This window comes from Ochotona curzoniae, unplaced genomic scaffold (assembly GCF_017591425.1).
Source record: "Ochotona curzoniae isolate NIBS_2020 unplaced genomic scaffold, NIBS_Ocur_1.0 contig_2469, whole genome shotgun sequence".
Classification (NCBI taxonomy): domain Eukaryota; kingdom Metazoa; phylum Chordata; class Mammalia; order Lagomorpha; family Ochotonidae; genus Ochotona; species Ochotona curzoniae.
The window spans coordinates 56877-66683 of NW_024465471.1; positions in this window are offsets into that span (position 1 = coordinate 56877).

Genomic DNA, 9807 nt, shown 5'->3' on the forward strand with positions numbered 1-9807 from the left:
GGAGGCACAGACTAACCAGAACCCTTTGGGACTGGTCAACAGTACAGCCCCTGCAGCAGGTGGGGTGGTCCAAACTTGGTCTGGTAGGAGCCAGGCCAGCCTTCAGCCTGGGAGCTTTGGCAGTTCCTGGCATGGATCGAGTGACTAAGCAGCAGATCCACCCAAGGGACATCTCCTGGGACACAGGACAACACCTGACTGATGTCACAGAGACCATATCCTCCCTGCAAGTGACTGGTGGCTTTTGCTTTGGGCAGCTAAGGCAAGATTGAGCCGCGCACTCCTGGCACCACTTCTTGCATTCCCTCCTAGGAGGGTTGACAGAGCAGAAGCTTGGTGAAGGTTCAGGCTCCTCTGATGCTGCTCTGCTGACAGCAGCTGGCTGCTGCAGCCATGGCCAGCCAGAAGGGGCCACCCAGCAGAGGTTTGGAAGGGAACAGGACCCTGCTGACAACCTGTGCAGCACAGCAACAGAAGCCAGCACCCTGCAGCTGGGCTCCTACTTCTGGCAGACCTCCCCAGGAGGCACAAAAGCACGGGCTGGCAAGGAGCCTGGTCCTTCAAGTGGCCTGCAGAGGTCACACAAATAAGTTGGCCCAGTACCTGTGCCCAGGGGGTGGGCACTTGAGAGCCTAATGGGGAAGTGTGCCCTTCTGGCAGGCTCCCGGAGGTAGAACTCCCCAAGCAGACACGACTGAGAAGGGCTTCCCAGGCTCCCATCCTGGGAAGTGAGGTCTGGTAGTGACCCCTGTGACCTTGACCAGAAGGTCCTCTTGAATGGCCCCAGGCCACTACAGTGGCCCTATGGGAAATCTCCATCCTGACCCTGAGGCTGGAGAGAAGCCAACAGCACTTGTTAAATAGCCATTCCTTTTGTTCTGTGGGCCTTAGTTCTTGCAGCACTTATGAACCAATCTGTGTCTGAAATAACTGCTTTCTTCTCTGATCAGTTCTCTCTTTTCAAGCTGTTCCAATTTGTTTCAGACAGCTGTCATTGGGTAAGGAATGTTGACATCTGCCAGGGGCAAGTCTGGCACCTTGACCTGCCATTGCTCACCTGTTCATTCATCCTTTGTCATGTTTCTTGAAGGGTCCTGCCACAGCCTAGATTAACATCCACCCAGAATGCAGCACACTCCATTACTGCTTCAAGCCAAGACTTGACACCTCGGCATCCCTTCCTGCCCACCTTGACTTTTTTTCTATTTTTGATTGCATAACATATTTCTCAAACGAATCCTCTTGTACAGATAACACTAAGAGATGACGCCCTGTCCATCACTGTTGGCAGGATGGCATTGCCTGTAATTTGCAGTGAGGTCCATACGCTCTCTCCAAGCACTGTCAGTCTGTGGCTTTACTGCGTGTCCCAGTCCTTCGATAGGTGTGTCTTTCCTGCTGTTGACTTGGGGGCCAATCTCCTTGCATTCTCTAGCTGTACTTTTTGCTATGTCAGATGCAAAGTATGACCAAGCTTCCTGTTGTGTGCTTGTCCATGCATTCATGTATCTACCTCATTTCAGTTTTCTTTCTAATCTCGCATCTCCCTCTTCCAAGGGAAATAGTGGGCAGTTGACTTCATCAAATGCTGGCTCTAGTTTGAAATACATCCTTTTCTTACTAGAGTATGAAGGAAAGCTTCCATTACTTTTTATCAGAGTTTTCAAAAGTTGCTGAGATTGTCAAAAAAAAGAAAAAAAAAGTAGTTGTTTACCGCATTTGCTGCCTATTCTGATTAACTTTGTGGATGGGTTCTGTCTTATCTACTCTTGCATTTCTAGAATAATGACACCTGATAACAGATGGTAATGTGTTCCATATCCTTGATTCCATGCTAGAAATAACATGGTACCTGCTCTGCCCACAACCCTGGGCGACTGCTCTATTGTGTACCATGTGACCTCCCCCTTGTCCCCACCATGACTCTTCACACCCCCCTCCAAGCCACATTCATTAAGCCAGAACCACCCCCCCCAAAAAAAAGAAAATAAATAATTAACCTGATTCCAAGGCAGCAGCTGGTTATCAGAGCTGGCTGGAGATGATGCACCAGGCCTTTCAGGTCTGTGCAATTGCAAATGAGAAATCTGAAATCTCTCATTGGTACTGGAAGATAGAAGGAGCCAATCAGGAGTTAGAGAAGTTGCACCCAAGGCAGAATCGGCCCCAGCATTCCTGAATGCTGCCCTCACATCATGTTCTGGGATTGGGGCTACTGCCCTCAAAGGTCCACACAACCTCCACTGAAGTCTCCCTTGGCTTGAGCCTGATTGAGTTGGTCACTGCCTTTTGCAAGCTGTCCAAGGCCAATGGCATATGAGCACTTGGCTGCTTCCTGAGGGGAATTGTGTTGCTGGCATTCTTTACATTCTATGCAGCTGGCATTCCTGGCCCAAGTCCTTCCTGACTGTTGTGAAAACCTGTTTAAATGTGGCACTGTGTTCTTCTGTTCATACATCGGTGAAAATCTGCCTTCTAGTGTTGGTGAGTATAATCAAGGATGTTCGGCCTATTTTTCTTTCACTGAGCTGGGTATAGTCCATAAAATAAAGTGAATTAAGTCACAGCCCACCCTGCTGTCTATTTTGGAAGTGTTTCACTAATTCCAACAAGTCTATCAGGTTACAGAATTGATTATGTCTTTATTTCAGGTCTACTTTCCACCCTATAGCTCTCCTTGTGGCAGTTTTTGAGTGTTTACTTTTGAAATCACAAATGTGGTTCCTGATGTTATCTGCCTATATCTGAAAATTGTAGCTATGTCCAGCCCCTTTGTGTATATCAGTTGTCTGCCTTGTTGTTCCTCCCTGATCTCATTACCATGTCTCTCTTATGGCACTCACTATATAATCAGCCTTGCACTAGAGCTATTTGTGTACTTGGCTTCTCCTCTCCCCTCCCTCCCTTCTTCAGCCATACCCCCACCTATTAGATTGTGAGCTCTTAGAAGACAGGGGTGGCCCTCCATGTCTGATCCCCTACCCAATCTAGCACAGTGCCTTGCATCAAGTAGATTTCAATAAATATACATCAAGCAGCATTGGCCTGGAATTCATTTCTCAAAGCCTTGTTTTTCAGTGCTTACCTTTCTCCCTTCTGCACACCATAGACTTCTGCACTTGCAGAGCCAGCCCTTCCTGGGTCTAGGTGGTATCTTGATTATCATAACACTGGCCAGACACACCTGGAGAAACAGGAAGTGCCCTTCCAGAGGAGAGTGGTTTTCCACCAACATGGAGCTGCCAGTTGGCTGGGGGAAGCCTCCCTTTCTGGAAGGAACTTCCCCCCCCCCCACATTGCCTGGGGCTGCTCTGAGTCTGGATTCAAGGCTCTAGTGGAAATCCAGGCTCTGAGCTCTTCCCATAAGGAATGACACTAGGATGATAGATGACTTCTGGGGTTCAGCGGGGATGGGAACAGGAGGAAATCCTCTTGCTGAGCCCTGGCTGACCTTTGCCTCAGAAAAGATTGGAGTGGAAGCAGGCCCTAGTGTTCTGGTCCTTCTAGATGGAAATAGCATCCAGCTGTGGAGCCAGTGGCTCAAATGTGCAAGGATGAGCTTACAGTGAGCTCTAGGAAGTGAATCCCAACAGAGGAACATGCGTTTCTCCAGTGACCCAGCCTCCCTAACTTCTGACATGAGTCTAGATTGTACCTACAGCATGTCTCTTCCAGTGTCCCTCAATCACCCCAGTTACAGTATAGCAAGTGATACTGCTCTCTCGGGAGCTGCTTCCACATGACAGGACCCCTGCCTCCCTGTGCACCTGTTCCTAAGTCTCATGCCTGCCCCACTTGGCTCAACCATCTCCTCTTGCTTTTCTGATTTCAGAAAAACTTGTTACTGAGAATCCCACCTATTTTTCCTTTAAAACATGCACAAGCCTTGTTCTGGCAACCTTCTGATGTGTATGGATCAAAGTTAATGGTTCATTTGGACAACCAACACTGACCCAGGGTGGAGGGGACAGCCTGGAGCTTCTGGGTGTTCTAGGGGACTGAGACTACCTTGTCATCCCTGTCCTAGCACCCCTACTGCAGACCTGAGTCCTGGAGCTTTTCCAGTGGCATCCCCTGTAGAACAAGCAAGAAGGCAAGTGATTTGGTTCTCTCCCTTGGTGGAACACTCCAAAATACAAAATTATTGGAAAGATTTCCTGAGGACTCCTGGAAGTCTTTGGTTTGACTCAGAATTCCTAGGCCTCAGATCTGATCTCCTCTCAGGTCAGCTTGTGCACGTCTGTTATACCTCTGGGCCTGGCCACCATACCACTCTTCCTTAGCCCGTGTCTAGTTCTAGGCCCTCCTGAGAGGGACAAGTGGCATATAGATAGGAGTAGTAGCTTCTGCTCTGAAACTCATTGAATTTGACCTTCCCCTCCCCAACAACCCCTTAAATTGCTTTCCTGCAGCTTCCAGACCTGTGTTCTGCTCCCTCGCTAGTTCCTCCAACAGCCACAGAGCATGAGACTACAGAATTCAAATACAATTCCTGCAAAAGCATAATGAAACAAGTCCCCAGATTGTCCAAGCATTATGACTCAGAAATACCCTCTGCTCCCTCGCCCGTTGTATGAGCAATATCCAGTAAGTATTTGTCAAGCACCTGCTATGTGTTGTGCCCCAGAGATGTCAAAGTCAAAGATGAGGTCCATGACATCAGGAACTCATGATGGGATCAACACAAGCCAAGATATGCTCCAAGAACGTGTATACATAGTGATGCTAACAGGGCCCAACACACAGCGTCAGGAATTGAACCCTCTCCCCTGCACAACAGTGTTTTCTAGCTCTTCTCCACCCTGCCCTGACCCTGCCTCTGTCAACCTCAGGCCACCCCAGTTCAGTCCTGCCCCAGCCAAGCACTGTCAGGCAACCCCACTGTGCTATTACAAAGTTGACGTATCAGTTCTATTCTTGAAAGGATGGGTCCTGGCTCAGGGACTATGCTTTTAGTTCTCATACCCTCCACCCCATCCCATTAGATGAGCCAGTTTCCCCTGAAGGTTCAAGTTTACTCTTCCAATGGATTCCCAGGGCCCTGGGGGCTTCTGGCAATACCCCTCCATCATACCTTTCTTTGCCAAATGTCTATGTGCACCCCCACCCGTGCACAGCAGCTGTGGGCAGCAGCCCCTCCATGCCCTGCCCCTCCTCCTTGTGCTGTCAGAGCCCAACCTCACTGTCCGGGGGCTGCCTGCACCTCCAACCAGTGGAGCCAGGCCCAGAGCCGGCCCCTGCATCAAGGAGTCCTTGGAGCACAGCACAGGGCACCCCGGACCGAGCCCTTGGGAACCCACCCTCAGCCAGGACACCCCTCGCCCTCCCCTGCCCCCTGCAGAGTGAGGCTGTGCAGATGATGGATCAGATTGTCCACTGGGTGCGGGAGGACCCATCCGGGCCGGCCGGCCCCAGCTCCCAGGGACGCCAGTGGCGGAGTCCATGGCAGTGCCCATGATGGTGCTCAGCCTGGTGGAGCAGCTCGGGGAGGCGGATGAGGAGATGGCAGGGAGATATGCAGAGGTGGGGGACTGGTGCGCCCACAGGATCCTGCAGCACATCCAGGTGAGTGCGAGAGCGGGTGTTCACTCTCCAAGGGTGCCCTGCTATCAGGCAGGCATGGGCAGAGGCTGGCCCCCTAGGGAAGCTGCAGGGCCCCAGGCAGCACAAGCAGGGTACAGGCAGGCCCAGAGAGCTGGCAGTGCTGGGGCCCTGGGCTGCAGTGAGGGAAGCTGCCAGAACCCCAAGGCGAATCCTGGGAGCTGGAAAGTCTTGCCAGTCTCACCTGCTGTCAAAGACCTGTGAGCAGCCCCTGGGGCAGAGATTACCAGCTTCCTCATGCCTCCAGAAGTGTGGGGATAGTGAGGCCTCACCCCTGGTTCACAAGGTTCCCAAGACTGCAAGCTGCCTGCAGGCTTGACAAATGAAACGAGTCAAGAGGTGCAGGCTGACTTGATCCTGAAACTCTGGAAAATCATGGCAAGTGTATTTGTCCAAAGCCAAATGGCCAAGGCCAAAATCCAAATCCCATCCTTGAGGAGTGACCTGCCAAGAGTCAGTAATAACTGTGAAATTTATCTCAAAATGTGCCTATAATTATAATTTTAGTCTCTATTTTTTTTCTCTAACTTCCAGAGTTTGCTGCCTTGTGCAGAAACGAGGCCAAACCAACGTTATGATGGCAGCTGGCTCCCCAGGGTCCCTGAGTGACATTCTAGCCTGCTGCACACCTGCTGTGGCAGGATGTCTGACAATTTTCCAGAAGGATTCCATGACATGTCCTTCAAGAGAAACACTGCATTTTGATTGCACTTTAGGCCCATCTCAAAAACCCCTGCACTTGAACTGCTAGGAAGAGTATCTCTAGCAGTAGCTCTAATGAGATCCCTTTAAAATGTTCAGCAATTGCTTTTTCCTAAGATGTTTTGTGAAGTTTGGTTCGCAGCTTGGTTAATTGAGATGCAAACAGGTTTGCAAGCGCCCCTTTTTTTCTAGCACAGTATTCCATTCACATTTTCCCATTTCTTATTTGGGGACAGAGATAGTTTAGAAGAGACACCATGGGGGTGGAGCCGGCGGTGAACGGTGAACAGCAAGGGCATCGCGGTGGTCATGAAGCACAGATTCGATCGGCAGAAGCCGGCCACCTTGTACATGCAGACCACCATCAACAAGAATGCACGGGCCAAGCACAGTAGCATCCCACATACGATTTGCAAGAATAAGTACCACCCCAACAGAGCCAGCGCCATCCTGCACAGCCAGAAGCCAGTTTTGGTGAAGAAGAAACGGACGTGTGCCACCAAGAGTGCCTGAACCACCTGCTAGCCAGAGGTATAATGACCAAGAGCAAAGGAAGAGACAGAGGCATAATGAATATTACTGAAAACTCCCCTGCAAAGGAGCAAAGCCCTATGCCAACCTCAGAGTTAACAGAGGAAGACATCGAGAAAATGGGGGATACAGAATTCAGAAAACTCAAAGTTTCTGATCAACAGCGAGAAGCACATAATACAGGAGTTCAAGGAATTTAAGAAGTATGTCACACAGGAAATAGCAGTGAAACAAAATCAAGTCGAATTATTGGAGATGAAGGACACAACAGAGCAAATAAAAAATTCAGTGGAAAGCCTTAATAATAGAATGACAAAGGCAGAAGAAAGAATCTCAGAATTGGAAGATATTTCCTGTCATCAGAGGAAAACAAACAAAAAGCTAGAAGCAGAGCTAGGTCCAGCTAAAAAATGTATTCAAGAATTAAAAGACACTATTAACAAGCCAAATATAAGAGTTATGGGAATCCCAGAAGCTGCAGAAAGAGAAACTGGGGTTAAAAGTATATTCAATGATATAATAAAAGAAAATTTCCTTGCTCTAGAGAAAGAATTGGAAAACAACATCCAGAAGAGGCACAGAATTCCCAACAGGGTTGACCAAAAGCAGTCTTCACCATGACACATGGTCATCAAGCTCTCTTCAACTGAACATAAGGAAAAAAATCCTTAAATATGCACGTGAAAAAAAAATCAATTGACTTATAGAGGAGTGGCAATTAAAATCACACCTGATTTCTCACAGGAAACTCTACAGGCCAGAAGAAAATGGAACGACACATTCCAGACTCTAAAAGTAAAAAATTGTCAGCTCAGGATAACATACCCAGCAAAGCTTTCCTTTGTCTTTGAAAATGAAATAAAATTCTTCCATAGTAAAGAAAAGTTCAAAGAATATGCCCCTTCCAGACCTGCCTTACAAATGAAAAGGATGTTCTTTTGACAGAGAAAAGGGATATAGTACCCAAGAAAACCAAAGACAAATGTGAAGAACATCCCAGTGAAATAACAGAAGGTTAAATGAAACAATGAACAAGCCATTGCTAAAATCACAGGACCAAGTTACCACCTATTCATATTAATTCGGAATGTAAATGGATTAAACTCATCAATCAAACGTCATGAATTAGGAGACTGGATTAAAACCACAAAACCCATCTATTTGTTGACCACAGGAGACACATTTCACCAACAAAGATCAGCAGAAACAGCCTCTCATGGATTTTTATTTTTTTGTTAGTTTCATTGCCTCAAAACACTTTCTTCTGTTTAAATTCTTCACTGACTCATAGATCATACAGAAGCATCATTTTCTTCATGAAGGTTCTTGATTTTCTTTTTCATTTCTTCTGCGACACATTAGTCATTCAGTAGCATGTTATTTAACTCCACAGCGTTGTTAATTTCTTTTTTTTTTCTTCCTGTTGTTTATTTTGTTTTGTGGCTTTTCATTTAAGGGGATGTGTAGTAACTGCAACGGAGACTATCATATCCAGATGTGAGGATCCAATGCAGTATACATCTCTACTTTCAGACAAAGATGGACTCCCAATGAAACTGATAAATTTATCTTGACAGTAGGATGCTGGACTCTCTGCCATTGCCTGGGCCCACAATGATGGACTTACGGCTATTTATGAATAACTATACTGATGTAATAATATAGGGGAAATCAGTGTGTGGGAGGAGGGGTTAGTAGGGGGTTAGGGAAATTCCAGAGCCCATGGGAACTATATCATAAAGTAATAATAATGGTAATAAATGGGGAAAATGATTTCTTTTTTATTGGAAAGTCCAATTTACAGAGAAAGGAGAAACAGAGTGAAAAATCTTCCATCCACTGATTCCCCAAGTGGCCACAGCAGCCAGAACTGAGCCAATTTGAAGCCAGGATCCAGAAGATTCTTCTGGGTCTCCCACATGGTACAGGGTTTCAAGGCTTTGGGTCTTCCTCCACTGATTTCCCAGGCCACAAGCAGGGAGCTGGATGGGAAGTGGAGCTGCCGGGATTAGAACCGGTGGCTATATGGGATCCCGGGGTGTTCAAGGCGAGGACTTAAACCATTAGACTACTGCACCAGACTCAACTCTCTGGATTATTTTTAAAAAAGGAAAAAAAAAAGCCATGTGTGGGAACTCACTATTTAATAAAAGTAAGACTCTGGAAAAGAATTGGCAAAAATGCCATGAATACATGTGAATTTTATCAACTCCTTTTCATTAATGAATTGGGTAGTAGATTTGTGTGTTCCCCTATAACCAGTGATTAAGTAAATGACAGTAATTGTTCAAAGTGTTAAGTTGCTGTTGCATTCTTGGAGGAAACTATATTTGGGCATGTTAAAGAATTTTAAAAAAAATTTCTCAGAGGTATGATTTAGTATCCTTGTGCTTTTATCCACGAGAAAGATTGGTCTACCCACTGTTTTTGCTGGGCTCTCTTATCCCAATTTTGTCTCAGGTTTGTAAGAACCTCATAAAGTAGGTTTGGCTGTTTACCATCTTTCCCGGTGCTAAAATATTAGAACTACCTTTTTTTTTTTTTTCAGGGCTAGTAGAAGTTAATCATTACACCATCCAGACTTGATACAATATTCTACAAACATTGGCTTACTCTGATTTTCTACTTCTTGGCCAACTATTACCATTCATATTTTCCTAAAAATGGGAGTGCAACCTTGGGGTCCTGGTGGCTGCTGGGAGTATCTAACCCAGGTTGGACTCAATGATTGGGGCCCTTCCTACAGCCACTGCTGCCACATGGTGAGCGAGTCCTGGGCCTGCCTGGGCTCAAGAGGCTTCTCCCTTCCTGGTGAGTACACTGGGAGGGGATCTCTTGGGAAAAAGGCTGGCCTAGGCTCCATCCACCACTAACACAGTGCGGTGGGAGGGACCAGGGGAGTGAAACCTTGGGGATTGGATAGAAAGAACTTCCAGCAGCCTGGTGGCTGCTGGGAGCACCCAAGCCAGGTTG